General features: G+C 42.5%; 1 long non-coding RNA gene across 3 annotated transcripts; it reads right to left on the bottom strand.

Annotated features, from left to right (window-relative positions):
• Positions 1–635: 635 nt before the first annotated feature.
• LOC117140093 lies at positions 636–4,325 on the bottom strand. Of its 3 annotated transcripts, XR_004459396.1 has the most exons (4): positions 2,660–4,325; positions 1,787–2,240; positions 1,254–1,587; positions 636–1,082 (listed from the first exon to the last, which is right to left on the bottom strand). It is a non-coding gene; the product is annotated as an uncharacterized LOC117140093 (long non-coding RNA). The 3 variants fall into 3 exon arrangements; XR_004459398.1 differs by lacking the exon at positions 1,254–1,587; XR_004459397.1 differs by lacking the exons at positions 1,787–2,240; positions 2,660–4,325 and adding an exon at positions 1,713–1,728 and having other exon boundaries at positions 642–1,082.
• Positions 4,326–10,256: the final 5,931 nt, after the last annotated feature.

Here is a 10,256-nt window from a genome sequence, read left to right on the forward strand (position 1 = left end):
AACTGCAAGTTGTCACTCACAATTTTCAAAAAGCATTTAATATTTTTATTGTATTATTTTTTTTAATAAATAGGTAAAGGTATATCAAGAGAACTTTTTGAAATCTCCCTCGCCTCGGCAATGTTTTTTTATTTTCTTTAGTACGAATCCAGTTCTAAGGCCGATAACACTTTACCCTTAGTTAGTTAGTTAAATATTCATAAAATTTGACGAACGATAGGAAATTATAAGCAAAAAGAGCGCACTGAATGTTTCAAAATATTTGGTTGCCAAATCCTTTAGATTTCTACTAAAGAGTGTGGCACAAACATTTTGCAAATGCGTACAGGGTAAATTTTAGGTAAACAAAAGAGCTTCTAAATCGAGTCGAAATCGAGTGACAGTTGAGTAAGATTTAGTGGCTAGATAAAATGTCTTCAACGTTTCGCAGAGTATACCTATACTGTACTATACCTATATATAAACAACTTTAAGCCACATCGAAATGACCACAAAGTATCTTGGCCATTATCAAAACTGTACCAGCTGCCTGCTAAAATTAAGCCGAAAACTTTTCCATCAATCGCACACCGATCCGAGCACATGCGACCAAAGATACAAGGCGATTCATTTCCCCTAACAAAAAATCAGTACACCTTTAAAAACTCATAAATGTTCAAATATATTACCTTTTTAATATTGTGACATCGTTTCGAATTTTATTATTTTCTATTTTTTTTTTATTTTCTATTATTAATTATTAATTTTTTAAGTTTGTGTAACAGTATATGCTCGTAGAGTAAATGGGGTACCATCGACGTCAAAAACTGTCACGCCCACTGTTTTGGAAATAGTTTGACTTGTCAATTTTATATCGATATGCCATTAAATGCTGGGCATGCTCCTCTTACGTACACAGAACACAAACAGAAATAACCCTAAATGAGAATATGAGTCCCTTTAATTATTAAATTACAATTACGAAAATGAAACGTTAAAAATTTTTTCCTTTTGTTTTGTGTTCAAAATTGCGTTTTCCTCTAGCTGAGTAACGGGTATCTGATAGTCGAGGGGCTTGACTATTGGCTTCTGTCTTGTTGTAACTGAAAATAGGATGCGTATAATGGGAGTTAGAATCCGTTTATGCAAATTACAAACTTCTTGCTTATAAGCATGTATCCCATTATATAAAAATAAAAAAATATTTTTTTTTTTCTGTGTTTAAGCGAAGGTCCAGCAACAACCCACTTGGTCCAAGTCCACTGCCTCCTTACCACTTTCTCTGCACCTTTCTTTCGAATCAATCTCGACCCGAATGAGCCACTTGAGAGCGATGACCAGCCAAAAAGCGTCAAAATAATGAGCAAGTCGAGTTGGGGTTTTACAAAAATAGCCCCCCCATACTCGATTGGGCGTCTTTGATTACGACGAGGGTCAGGGACCACTGGCAGCATCGCTCTTTTTGTGGCACTAGAACTGTGGCTATTCAAATCACCGGCGAGCCGAAGGCAACGCAATGGACATGTGGGCTTTTGTTCTGGCAGCATTTCTCCTGATTGTAAGCCGGAGATTTATCGCGTGCTGGATGGGGATGAGGGGCATCAAAACCTGCTTGTAACGTCATAAAATCGAGATAAATTATTTAATTTTCGATTTCCTAAAACCATTAAGCAATGGCAGAAGAGCCCGACGCCTAGCTACCCCATAACCAAGAGCAAGATGCCGAGTCATACCAGGAGAGACAATCACAATCTGTTGACCCTTATATAAAGAGTGTATATATGTGCACATATATAGACGTGTATACCTGAATATAATGATGGTTCGATGCTGCGCTGCCTCCGCTGACCGCTGGCTGCTGCATCCACTGCAGAGACGAAGGATGTGGATAGGGCACAGGCACACATGCATACGCCTACCTGGACACAGGTAGCTCGGCCTCCGCAGGTAAGCAACTCTTTGGCCCGGCAAATACAGATTCCTCTGCGCGTTACTTGTTGCAAACAAGCACTGTGGGCTGCGGAGGGGGGGGGGGGGGGACAGCACCACAGACTGAACCGGCTGCCCCTGCCCCATGCTGGGCACCACCGGCCACATTTAGCAGCGTCATGATCATCAGGGCCCAGGCACCGGGCACTGGGCACTAGGGACTCATGACCAAAGCCAGCCGGACCGGACCGGACTGGATAGGGATTGGGCCCGAGATTGGTCTGGCTGTGCAGAGGAAAGATGCAACATCGGTCAGCTTCAGGGCTGCAGCACTATGGTATAAAAAGGTGACTAGTTATCAGTTTGGGATATATGTTTCGCTGCTTTGGTTTGTTAATACAAATTAAAATAAAATATATCTTAAAAATATCTGTATTAAAATATTTTATTAAAGTTTCCACGTACAACTAATTTCGTTAATTTATTTTATGACCCAAATACTTGCAAATTAAATTATTTAGCGTTGCCATTCTCTGAACATATATGCATGAACCTAATAATTATAATAAAAGTATTTTTGAGCTAGAAAATGATATTGTTGTTATGAAAACCAGATAAAAGCTCAGTAAAACACACACGTTAAATTTGCTCATCGTACCATTAATTAAATATATATATGGATATTTATATACGTATATATATAAAATATAAAAATTTTCCTAACAAAAAGAGATTCACTGATGGAAATCACCTGTGAATTGTGCTCCATCCCTGGACCAATTGCAGCTGCCTGTAAGCCGAATCGAGTGACTTGGCACTTGGCATCCTTAGTCCCTTCCTCGAAATGTTACTTTTTTGTGTTGGTTATTTTTTTCCTACCCTTCACTCACTCACACTCGCCTACAGATGCACCATCTCTGGAGTTGGGCCCACTCTTTCTTTTCGTATTCCCCCTTTTTTGTGTGTTTTTGATTTTCTTTTGGAAACGACAAACCGGCCGGCATTATTTTTAGAATTTTCAGTCAAACTTGTTACCAGGCTGGGGCGAAACTGGCTTCGGGGCTGCAATAAAAACAAAAAACAGCCAGCAGCCAGCAAAAATGCAATGATCTTGTTCCCATTCCACGTCTTTTGTCTCTCCCCGTATAACCAAAAAGGTGACTTTGTCTCAGTCCCCCGCCTTATGGCCGCCATACGTATATATGTAGCCATATGTATCTGGGTATCTTTGTATCTGTGGCTCGGCATTGTTACTGTTCTCTGACTTTTGGGGTCCGAAAACCCGAATGCTGCTCGAAAATTGTATCGATCTTGGCCATTTGCCGGTGGAAGTTCGGGTTTGGGTTCCACAGCCACCTTTTGTGTTCTTCCTCTTCCACGCAGCATCATCATGATCTCGGTGATCATTATAATGCCCATGCCCATGCCCATGCCAATGCCGATGCCGATGCCGAACAGGGGGGTACAGTTTCGCTCCGAACTGAAAAGTCATCATTTTGATTCTCTCTTTTTCAGAGGCTGCTGGTTTGGTTGGTTTCGCCGCACGGCCGCTTTCTTTCGGGTTCGGATTCAGATTCGGATTCGGTTCAGATTTGAAGTCGAGTTCAGGCCTTGGTTAATTTATTTTTATTTTCATTTCATTAATTTGGGTTCTGCTTTTAATTGAACGTTGTTCTCACTCGCCTCCCCAATCAGATTATTGACTCGCGGGTTCTCGCCGCCATCCAGTTCCCCATTTGATGTGGCCATAGTCTGCTCTCTGTGTAGGAGATTATTCAAATTGGGCATAGACAGAGGCCTTTGTCTTGGCCCAAACATGTTTGGTTTAATGAGTTTTATTAGTTCTGGCTCCGGCTGAATAGATTTTTTCGGACGGAGAGTGTAAATATGGCCTCGACCATTGGCTATGCGTATGCTTTTAGAGGGGCCTAAGTGAGCTCCCACCCCAGGGGCTTGGCTCCGCTAGTTGGACCAACTGGTTTCCACTGGTATATGCTTATTAACCTGGTCATTTGGAGATCTCGGACAATGGCCATGCCGGGTCTTTGAATTGTGAAATGATCTGGAAATCGATAGAGCCTCAAAGTGAATGGATTCTATGTTTTAATGTTGGGAAACTTGTTTCAGACTCAGAGAACTTAGCTGGGTATATGGTAGTCGGTATATGTTAGTCCTAAAAGGTAAAAAGTTAATGTTTTAACTAAATATCAGTTCTTCAAATTCGATATATTCCTTTTATGATTTTTATCTGCCCGTCGCGACAAAGTCGAATGAATTCAAGAAAGCATTTGGCATGCTGAAAACAACGTATATTTCAGTTCTAATTCCCAAACAGTACTGCTCAGTTAATGCTACTAATTCTAAAATTATTTAGCTCTGCCACCAAATACGATGCCCGGGCAGGCCCCTAAGCAATTAATTACCCATCCACCGATAAGATCTCCGGCAAACTGTCGTCCGAGAGCTTCGGGCCCAGAACCTTACACTTTCCCACAATGGCCGCGACAGAAAGGCAAACAAAACTTTTGACATATTTATATATCCATAACTGTGTGCGCAAAAAGTCAAATATTTTCTCTGCACGTTCCCAGCGGCGGAGGCAGAAAGGCGGCAAATGAGCAAACCCCAACTCATCTCACGTTTGCTTGGCAGGCAGACAAATCGGGAGGTCGCAACGTTGGCAAACAATGCAAATTTCCAAACCGAAGTCAGCGAGATGCAAGTGAATGAGTAGGAGAGAGCTAGTCAGAGAGAGAGAGAGAGAAAGAGTGGTAAAGAGGGAAGGGGAGAAGCCTCCTCCTTGCCGCGTCATAATGTCAATAGGTTATGGACAAGTTCGTTGCCTAAGTCTTTCGTTTTCGAATGTTAGTCAGCCGCAAAAGCCCCTAATCACTTAATCATTTTTTTCCAGCGAAATTATCCAAACGGTGGGCGAAATGCGAATAAAGCTGAAAAATGTGTGTCAGCCTGTAAATCTGTGGGTGCACTCGAGTCTCTGGCTTTCTAAATAAATTGCTAACCATATCCGCCAACAAAAAACTACATTTCAATCTCTGACTCACTGCAGCGATTGCTTATTTCTACACGATTCCTGTCCGATTATTGCGGTTTTGCTTGTCTACGATTTAAAATTCCTGGGCCTACCGCTAAATAGCCCACCCCCGAAAAAGTCCCCCCCAAAAGGAGGAAAATAAAAACGAAACCCAAGCAATTTGATCTTTAAATTTAAGCACGTTTAAATCAAAAGAGCAACGGACACAACTACACATGGACATATCTCTGGCTTGAAAGCCAAAAGCCTTGCGTGCCTGGGCCTTGTACATGAAATACATAAATACCTAAATATACATATATATATATCTCTATACATAGTCTTCAATCCCACACAGACAACAACAACAGCAAAGAGTTTGAGCCCCAACAGCAAAAAGCCAAGTCCAGCAACAAAAACCACACGGTTGACTTTGTGAAATTCGAAAGGCGGCAGCGTTGCCTTCACCACTCTCCACCGCCCCCCTCCCCTTCGGTTCGAGCAACTCACCTCCTTCACTTGGCCATTATGTACTTTAAATTTAAATTCAATTGACTTCTTTTATGATGGCAAACGGGCGTCGTCGGCCACGCCAAAAAAACAAAAAAAAAACACGAAGAAATCAAGAAAAAATTAAACAAGGAGAAAAAACCGAAAAACGTGCCAAGGGAACTGCTCACGTATCGCTCAAAAGGGGAGCTAGTGCCTCCGCTGGTCTTCTGGAACAGTGGGGCAAACCCTGGATGGAGCTACGCCCCTGACTTTTGCCATTTGCCTGGCAACTTTAACGGCCATTTCTTTGCTGTTTGCTGTCGCTGTTGTTGTAGCTGCTGCTGCTATTGATGTGGATGTTGCTGTTGTTGTCGCTGCCACGCAGCAGCAGTACACTGGGAAAAAAGATGGTATTGGTATGGTATTGGTAAGGCAGTGACAAACTTGTTTCAAAACATTGGTTTTATGTTTAAAGTTATTTAAGAAGTGCAATACAATTTTTTGTTAAATTATATTCATAAAATATATATCTAAAAACTTTAAAAAATTTTCTCAGTGCAACGGCAGCCGCAGCGATCGTCGTCGGACTACCTTGGTAACGTATTTTTCGACATCGTTGTTGTTTTTCTGCCAGTTTGATCTTTGCCATAAAAGTGATTTTTTTATTCTTTGCTGCTTGTTGCGTGGCCATTGCGCTACAGTTGATTGCGTGATGTACGTGGGTTCTCAGCAGCAGTTGTTCGAAATGGGTATGTTCAGGTGGGATTTTCGAAACAAGTAAGGATTTGCCAGGAACAAGGGATGATCCTCGACGGGATTTTTCCTCTGGGATTGTGCATGCCTTGAATAAAGATTATCTTGCTTTCTTTCTGTTGAAAATTTCTTCAAGCAGATGTCACACCATACGTTCCGGAAAAAAATAATAAATTTCGGAATGTCTGTTTCAAGGATTATTTTAGATTTAGTTAAGTACTGTACAAATTATAAAGATTTCATTTGGTAAAGGTATTCAACGTTTTTATTTCCCTTATTTATACAAAAAAACCAAACAATAAATGTGTTTGTGATTTAATAGCCAAATACTTTTTATCTTAATAATCAAACTTAATATTATTTTACGCCCATAGTTATAACAATAAATGGGTTTGTGATTTAATAGCCAAATACTTTTTATCTTAATAATCAAACTTAATGCTATTTTACGCCCATAGTTATAGCTTATGATTTTGGATTTAATTCCCACTAGACCACGTCAATCCGTAAATGGATCTCTTGGCCGTATCCGTATCTAAGATCAGCTGTTAATTTTCACACTCCTCTTTATAGAGGAGCAAGATACCCGGCTAAGTCAGATGGGCAACTTTCGGCCGACCTCTTAACTCTTGATCAAGTTTCTCTTGGCATTTGCGGGCTTCTTTCATTTTATTTTTGGGTTTTACCGTGTTTTATTTTCTGTGGCTTTTTCGCGCTGTATATTTTTTTGGCAAAAGTCAACCAGTCAACAAATTTGTCGAAGGCAAAAAACACAACCAGAAATCGTACACTTTTATGTGCTTAACAGGGTTTCAGCTTGAATTTTTGCAACAAACTAAATCAATAGTATATTCAAATTAAAAACAACCACTAAGGAATCTGTAGATACCATTAAGAATAAAATCTCCCATTTAACTTTTCTTATAATGGGTGAAATACAAAATCCATTTAACAGTTTCTTTTTCAAAGTAGAGATTCAGCGCTTTAAGTGTTTTTCTATTCTTAAATTATCCTACGAAATTTCTGACAAAGTACCCTAAACTTTTCGAATAGCTCACCCTGTATGGGTTGCTTGTAATGGCAGCTTTTATAATTTCAGCTTTCGTGCAATATAATTTTGAGCATTTTTCACCCGCATTGTTGAAATCTAAAATCAATAGCCCTAGCCACAGCCACAAAGACAATCGTTAGGCAACGTCTTTCAGCCATCTATAAGTCGGTGGAGTATGCCCCGTGTACGTGTGTGTGGTACATACACCTTGCCGCACCCACACATCGACGCGAAGAGAGGCCCACTCACGCACACAGTGGCACCTGGGCAAGCAGGCTTTGTACTTGTCTCCTACCCTTACCTGTCTTACCTGTGTGCCTCTCATTTGGCGGGAAATCATGGGTCGCTCGCCGCTCGCAGGGCAAAAACAAAAACCCGAAAATCAGGTAACAACGCTGCCGGCGTCGCAGTCGGCGCTACAGGTAAGCGATCGGATCATCGGCACACCAATGCAGAGGCGGCTCACACCGACGAGATACCTGGCAGCGGGCTTATGTACTGTATGGCTGCGCCGACGTCGACGTCGGACGTCTCAAGAAGCTGATCTGGAGCTCGTTTGTCGCATTTTTACCAAAACTGAATTTAGTTTAGAAGCGTTTGGCGGCGTTGAAGGTGTGTGCTAAAGCAATCCGGTGCCAGAGCCAAAATCTTGAAAAATCTAAAATCTTTGGAGACCAGAGTCGCACTTGGCCGAATCAGAGATCGAGATCAGAAAAAGCAGTGCAGTTTAGTGCCCGATTCGGTGTGAAATGCTCGGAGATCGCGCCACCACCGTTCAACACAACTCCATTTCCAAGTTCCATATTCAGTTCGTCGTTTCCTCTCCAGCCTCAAGATATCTGGGTATGTCATTTGCATTCGCAGCTGTTTGATATAACCCCACAGGCACACACGCACACTCGCACACACTCACACACACCAGCGTTCGAATATATAATAGAAGGTACGTATAGTAGATCGTGAGCAAATTCTTTAGACATCCGGCTCTGTAGGAGCGACACACGCTTGCAGAATTTTCAATAGCGCTATCGTCATCTACCTCATCTCATATGCACGGTAAACTCTTGATTTTCTGGCTTGGGCCGCAGAAAACGTGTTCCGCGGCAACTCGAAATCGATTTGGTAATCAGCTTCCTATATGTACATATATGCTAAGATCTGCGATCTAGGCCTAGGCAAAGTCTCCGCTTTCGGCTCTTTTGTGGCCCCAATCGGCGGCGGCATCTCGCCCAGTCGAATAGCTCCATTTGAATATGCTGATGCTATAGTACATGCCCCTCCATTTCTCGTGATGTGTGATTTGTTCTTGGAACTATTTGACTACGACTGCGGTCAGCGACTAGGCGTCAACTCGCATCTATATTTGGTATGGATATTATGTTGATTCTGTAATTTACGTCACCGCCTCGAGTCGAGAGATTCGTTCGGATTGGAGCTTATATGGTGAGATCTATCTCCAGGTGTACTCACTTTGCAAGTGCAAAGAAGAAAATTCAATGGAAGGCTGTATAGAAACAGTCACTAGCTGAGTGCATCACAGATGGCTACTAATTCAAGATTTGCCTGGAGAGCGAAAGTCAGGGAACTTTGTATTACTCACCGACTTATAATATAACTGCCGTGGGATTCATGGTACCTTTGCAGATAATATACCTATTCCTCACTTGAATCTTAGGTGGGTTAGCTTCCTCTCCTGAAGCGTAGACCTTTGCTAACTAATATAAGTTGGCATTGTGTAACTAACTAGCTTTAAGAACCCTTCATTAAGCCAGTTAGCGTTTCATCTGGATCTGGTACTGCGGCCCCAGACTTTGAATGTTTCCTAAAAGGCATTCGTACTTTAGCCTATTGAATGGATCGCGGAGCGTAAGTGGCTGGCTACTGTCGTCACACAATATACATTGCACAATTTGAGGCAGGCGCACAAAATGGTGAAGTGGAGTGGAGTGGAGTGAAGTGGAGTGAAGTGGAGTAGAGTAAGACAGTGAAGTAAGACATTCAGAAAATTCGCCTGGCTGCTTGGGTGCTTTTCAACATTTTCCGCCACTTTATGTTCCAGCGATTATTACCAGTAGAGAGTGGTGCACGAGTGACTATGTGTGTGAGTCGGGGCGAGGAGTTGTGGAGTCGAGCGAGGCGCATAATTGTGGGAACTTGCGTTACGGAACGCTCGTCTAGCAGGCCGTAGACTTGTAGACTTGTGGACCTAGCTAAGGCCACTCAGCCGTTCACTTGGCTTACTCACTTACTGACTTGGCCCGGCGCTATAATGCCGATGCAGGTCCGAGTCCGAGTTCGAGTCCAAGCCCAAACCCAAAACCAAACCCAAACTAAACCCACCACCACCACCCAATGCCTCCGTCTTCGTCTTCGCCTTCGTCACCGTCTTGGTCACCGTCTTGGACTGCGACTATGTCTTCCGTCGTTCCAGTTACAGTCACTTGACCAACCGAAACATTGAGAATGCGATGGGAGTAAGAGTAGAGTAAGAATGGGACGGGTCTCGTTTTGGTGGGCATAATTGTTGATCGTCGTAGCGTGCATATTTATGGGAATATTTCTTGGAGCGAGGGAAAATCATTGCAGCACCTCGCTTCTTCCCATGGCATCGAGGTTTCAATTCCGTTTCTGGTTCTGGACGAACGCGCGCTCGTCCAACTTTGACCTTTTTCCGACCATTATCTCGTTGCGCCGTCTATGCAAAATGCATACAAATTCCACGTTGCATTTCCCAATGCATTCGCAGCGGCGACGCCTGCGCAAAAAAAAAACTCGTATAAGACATTAAAGCCAAAGCCAAAACCAAAGCAACAATGACGACATATGTGTCTGTGGGAAATTGGATTGTGTGCGTGAGTGGGCGACAAGTCGGTGAAACGAGCAATCGAGTGAATGTCCATGGGGCTAGCGAGCACTTAACATAAATAATACACAAAATAAAAATAAGCCCTGGCCAAAAAAGTGAGGCGAAATAAGCGTGCATCAAATTTAACAAAAGAGGAGGCCACTTTCCTTTCCCTT

The sequence above is a fragment of the Drosophila mauritiana genome, chromosome 3L (genome assembly GCF_004382145.1).
Source record: "Drosophila mauritiana strain mau12 chromosome 3L, ASM438214v1, whole genome shotgun sequence".
Lineage (NCBI taxonomy): Eukaryota > Metazoa > Arthropoda > Insecta > Diptera > Drosophilidae > Drosophila > Drosophila mauritiana.